This window comes from Neovison vison, chromosome 12, assembly GCF_020171115.1.
Source record: "Neovison vison isolate M4711 chromosome 12, ASM_NN_V1, whole genome shotgun sequence".
Lineage (NCBI taxonomy): Eukaryota > Metazoa > Chordata > Mammalia > Carnivora > Mustelidae > Neogale > Neogale vison.
In genome coordinates, this window is record NC_058102.1 from 16,402,861 (window position 1) to 16,408,870 (window position 6,010).

Genomic DNA, 6,010 nt, shown 5'->3' on the forward strand with positions numbered 1-6,010 from the left:
CATACAGAAGTCCTCAACGTAGGAGACTTCAAGGCTACCTAACTGCAAAGTTTTCTTGCCTCCCTACCCTGTTATCAGTAAGGATAAAGGGGGCCTATTTGTCTTTCTTAAACTGCATCCAAAGGGTCTCAGCTTGTTGGGGGGGAAAATGACTGTACCTGGTACAGTGGTATCAGGCAGGAGGGAAGGGTGGATGGTGCAGGCAGGAAAGATAAAGAGGTATGTTGAAGGGTTGCTGTCTGATGACACATCAAGGCAACATGGAGACAGAGAAAGACATCTCATTCTGCTTCCAGGTCCCAGGCCCTTCTTTTCTGACCAGAACAAGGCAGAGTGACGTAGTATATGCTCTTGCACAGGACAGTTCACCAGTGTATGCTTCAGGCAGTCTTTCATTAAGGCTGTAGGGTACATCAGACTCCCATGTCAGTCCCCTGGACTCTCCCCAGCCAGGACTCCTGCTCAGCCCTCCTCTAGCGCTGAGCCAATCCTAACTTCCAGTGGTTTCCTTTTAATGCATTTTTAACAATTGTCTGAGACCCGCTGTGACAGGCTGACACAGGGCTAGGCAGGAGGGTGCTGCAAAGGTGCAGAAAACTGCGTCCCTGTGTTCACACCCTTCAGAGTCCAGCTTCACTTCCCATAGTTGCACCAGCTCCCCCTCCCACAAATACTTGCCCCCCACCACCGCCCTGGGCAAACAGTTTAACAGGCTCTTTATGAAGCTCTGAGTTCAGCTTCAGCACTACCACTCACCAGCTAAGTGACCTCAGGCAGGAAATGTGCTCTCCTAGGAACTGTTTTCTCATCTGCAAAATAGGAATAATCCCTCTAGTCCTGCCCACGACAGCTAGATTGTTGTGAATCCTAGAGACGACAACCACAGAAGCCTTTGAAGAAATTAAACATTATGTAGAACCCAGATATCATAAAGTGTTAAAATTCCTTAGCTGGTAGGAATAGCAAGCATGAGAGGCTTTAGGCACAATGGGATGCCCCCACCAAATCATCAAAGGTGAGGTTCTAGAAGCCCACAGGGTCTTTCTCAGCTTTATTCCTAAGTATTGGTTAAATTCCTTAGTCACCAGGAAGGGACTAAAAGACGACCCAGAACCAAAGCAAGTAGCACCAAACAGCCACACAACTTCCTTCCTGTCTCTCCTCAAGTGACTTGTTTTTACTGGAACCCGATTTCCTCTTCCTGTCTGGGAAACCCTGTTGACAAAGACTAACTCCATAAGGAAAGCAAAAAAGAAAGCTCTTTGCACCAGCCAGCCTTGGAATTTCACCAGGTTATCCTCCTAAACCTGAACCAAAATAGTCCATGACTCATCATGTGTACTTGGGGAGCCAGTAAGCGGGGAGGGGGGCTTCCCCACTTATCTTCCCAGGAGAACACATCCTGCATGTTTGTCAGTAAAAAAGCAACCTGTAGGGATGCCTCTGTAGGAAAACAAATTGGGAAAAAACTCATTGGCAGAAAACTCCATCTCCAAGGCACTGTTTACAATATCTAAGCTCCCCGCAGGCTGTCCTCCGCCATCTTCTTGTCTTGCACTGCAATGCACTCCCTGCTGTGTCTGCTTATCCAACTCAAATTTTCTTTCACTGCTTACCACTCCACACCCAAGGTGACAAATTCCTGGTTGTGTGACCCCAGACTCAGGCTCTTCAAGCTTTAGTTTTCCAACCTGCTCTAGTGCTAGTAATGGGAGTGATAGCTTACAATGACAGAGCTCTTTGCCTCTGCCACCCCGCGAAGGAGGAGCTTAGGAGGAGGAGCTCCTACTGCCTTCATTTCACAGATGACGACACTGAATCAGATAAGTAATTCACCCAAGGTAACACACCAGAAGCAGAACCAGAATCAAAATACAGGCTGTCTGGTCCTTGGTTTTAACCAATATTCTACACTTCTTGATCCAATTCATCAGCGTGTTTTGAAGGTTAAAAGAGATAACTGGAAAATGGTAAGCAGTGAATAAATATTGTTATAATATTGGGTGAAAATATATATCAGAGCATCTGGTATGGTACCTGATTCATAAAGGGTCTTTAACTTAGATTAGTTCCCTTTCTTTCATCCATCTTCTTGAAGCAATGCCCTGGCCAGGATCTTCTTCAGGCAGTCCAGAATGTGTTTTTTGAAGGTTTTTCTGAAACAGCTGTAGCACTCGATAAATTTTTTCCTTGAAATAGAGTCTTCTGAGTAACTGAATCATTGACAGGAGATCCACCACTTTCTAGATGGTGCTTTAGCCAAAGGTACTCAGCCATGGACACAAGTACCATCAGTGCAACAGAGAGTTGATTCTTGGTAAGAAAGCAGGGTTGTGATTTTCCATGATGGAACTCCTAACAGAGTGATAGTCTTGTCTAACCATTGTTCTCTCCTTTCTCACTTTATCAAGGATAAAGAAGAGCATCATATAATGACAAAGGGGCCAATTCTCTAAGAAATAACAGTCCTGGATGTGTATGCACCTAACAACCTGAGGCAAAAATTGATATGAATGCAAAGAGAAATAGAAGAATCCACTATTCTAGTTGGAGCCTTTAACATCCTTCTATCAGAAATGGACAGATCCAGCAGGCAGAAATCAGTAAAGACAGAGTTGAACTCAATAGTGCCCACAGTTAACCCTCAGGTTCACATGGAATATTCACCAAAATAGACCACACTCCAGGCCATCTTCACAAAGGTAGTGGAATAGAAATAATACAATGTCTGCTCTCAGGCCCCAGTAGAATTAAACTAGAAATCAGTAACAAAAATATAGCTGGAAAAATCCCCAAATACTTGGAGATTAAACAATTTGCTTCTACATAACATAGAGGGTCCCAGCTCTTGAGCTAAGGGAGGCATGCTGTGAAGCTGGCCGGGATGTTACAGGCTATCAGAGATGTGGATGAGGAAGAGGAGCAGGCAGAGGAGGACTCTGCTGAGATGCCCCACAGAGATGAAGGAAAGAGAGAAGGAGGAAAAGTCTGGCCCCAGTGCTAAGATCCCAGCCACAATTATCACCAGGTATTTCGGTGCTAGGAAGATAATACTTTTGAATGATATCTTGAAAGAGCAACATGGTGAAAGAGGAATAGTTATTTCAAACAAATTTGAGAAAGGAAGTACAGTGGAGAAGTCCTTAGCTGTCAGCCAAAGTGCTCTACCAAGAAAGGTTGGAACTTTAAACTGTTGCCTCTGCTGTTCAGTAAAAGACAATGGCCTTGGAGTTAATGAGAATTTGATGCAGAGAAGGGAAAATTTGATGATATACCATTAGATGAGCAGATACTGGTGCTGTAGCTTCTCTGCTTTGGGTTGATGCTGAATTAAGGATTGATATTTATCTTGCTGGGATCTTCACTCTTAGGGATTCAAAATATGGATTAAAACATTTAGCAGAAGAAAAACCTGATACCCTTATCCATGAGGCTTCTAGGTAAGCTGCTTTGGCAGGTATCATCATTATTAATAAAAGAGACAGGGTTTCACAAGGGAATTTAAGCAAACTAAGAATGACTATTAGATCAATAAATGGACAGGGAAATTACAAAAAAAAAACAACAAAGATCAAGTGAGCTGATCTCTCTAATGAACTAGATCTTCATGCCTTTGATAGTCTCTCTGGAATACACTTGCAGAAAAAACTCTATCACTTACCAACCACACAACTTTGCCCTGATTAAGGCATTATCACAGTCGCATTTAAGTACCAGGAAACATGGTAAATGTATTTATTCAGAATCTTCTGTGGGAGAAGAAGATGAGAAACAAGGGCAATGACTACATGCCAAAACCAACAATCAACCAAGGTGTCCATGAGCTCTGTAATCTGGAGACCAGTGAGCTGGAAAGAAGATGCTGAGACAAAAAATCAATCGGTTCTTATCGATGGGAATTTAGATGAGGACATCCTTCAATAACTACTTATAGCTACTGTGACTGAAACAGAAAAATGGTGGACAACATATTTCAAAGAAGGTCAAGTTCGCCCATAACACTAGGAACATTTCTTATCGAAAGGATTGGATGATACTGGGTGTATTGAAAGCCCCTATTTTTTGCATCCCTTCTGTTATGAATTACAGTATAGTATAAAATAATGCTTATTTTGTGAAGTACATAAAATATAGTAAATAAGTATTGGAAAACACTTGACATTCATACAACAAAATATAATGTGCTCTGGAAAATAAATACATACATAAATACATAAATAACACATAGGTCAAAGAAGAAATCTCAAGAAAATTTAAAAATATTTTGAACAAAATAAAAATACAACTTATCAAAATTTGTGAGATCCAGAGAAAACGGTGCTTAGAAAAATATTTATAGTACCACATACCTGTATGAGAAAAGAGGAAAGTTCTGAAAATCAAATATCTAAGTTACCATCTCCAGAAAACTAGAAAAAGAAGAAAAAGAAAGAGCTGATCCAAACAATGCCGTTTTCAGTTCAGCCTTCTATCTGTATTGGCCTCCGGGAGGTCCAACCTCAACTCAAGGAGGCTCCTGGGCTGTTTCAGTTCCTCCTCCTCTTCTGGAATGTTTCTCCTGGCAGTAATCTGGGGTAAGCATTGATTTCTCTTCTCTCAGGAATCACTGCCCTGAGTCGCCAGCTTCTCCGTGTCATGCACTGTGACAGTTTCACACTTTTGTCCAGTATTTAGTTGTTCAACAAGGAAAGGTAAATCCAGTACCCATTAGTGCACTGTGACCACAGGCAAAAGTCTTATCATTGCTTTTTCAAAGCCTTTCCCATTTTCTTAGTCACACAATTAGCAGTTGGATTGGCCTGATTGCAAACAATAATTTCTGTGTGAGCATCACAACAATGCACTACATGGGGACCCAAGTGTTTTGTCTGCTTGGTTTCTCATGTATCATCAATTCACAGTTCACATGTGTGTGGACATGTGTGCCATGGGGGCAGCTGCAGGCAATGCACTGGTAGCAAGATAACCTGAACAACTGGAGGTTACAAATAGTTTCAGGTTCTGGCCCCGTGTGATCACAGCATATATATTTATATGCTTGTATATATTTATGCACATTTATGCATATATATGCATATATTTATATATATATACATATATTTAGCCCTACCTTCTGTTACATCAGCGGTTCTGTGCGTGTGTGTGTGTGTGTGTGTGCACACGCATGCAGGCACACACATGTGCATATTGTTGCTTGGAGGTGGGTGGTAGCAAATCAATGCAAAAATTTCTACATAGTCGACCATTTTGTAACCTACCATGTGATGTGTGCCAAATAACCTGAAATACATTATGACTCTTAATGCTCACAATTACCCTGGAAAATAAATGTGATTCTTGGGCTCATTTTATAGAACTTGAGTTCAGTGGTAGCCTCCTCAAGGTCATGCAGTGGATTTGGGATGAAGCCAAGTTTTGAACACATAGACTTCTCTCTTCAAAGCCTGTGTACTTAATTACCATGCTCTTCAGGCTTTTAGTTTTTCACTTCCTGCCCTGCCTAGAAAGATGGTCAACACATGGCTGGGCCGCAATAAACAATTTTTCATTTGATGAATCTCAAAGTATATTACTTTCAAAACTATTTTTAATGAACTTGTTCTGCCGTCAGCAATTAAGTCGAGCACAGTGCCTAGCACACTTTAAATGTCTCATAAATAATTTTTTGTCTTAATAAGCAATATTACATCTAAATAGGACATAGTGCTAGAGTGTGAGGACTCACATTTCATGGTGGGTGGCACTTGGTATCCCTATTTGTAAGCATTATTTGTCTATTTTCATATAATTTGCTGTTTTGATTTTATAAAGAAAGATAAAGCATAGTTAGCAGAAACGAATAACTTCCTCTGACCAAATCTTTGTTTTTAACCATAAAAGTCTAATTACTCAGCCCAAGAGGCACCAGCTTTAATACTACCTATTTCCTTCTTGCATAGATAAACTATATCACAGTTTTGAGAGAACAAACATCCTCCTGAGTGTTGACAAACCTAGAATAAGGAAAAAG

The 6,010-nt window shown here is 41.2% G+C and overlaps 1 pseudogene; it reads left to right on the forward strand.

Annotated features, from left to right (window-relative positions):
* Positions 1 to 2,884: 2,884 nt before the first annotated feature.
* On the forward strand, positions 2,885 to 3,999 carry LOC122890860 (annotated as a pseudogene).
* Positions 4,000 to 6,010: the final 2,011 nt, after the last annotated feature.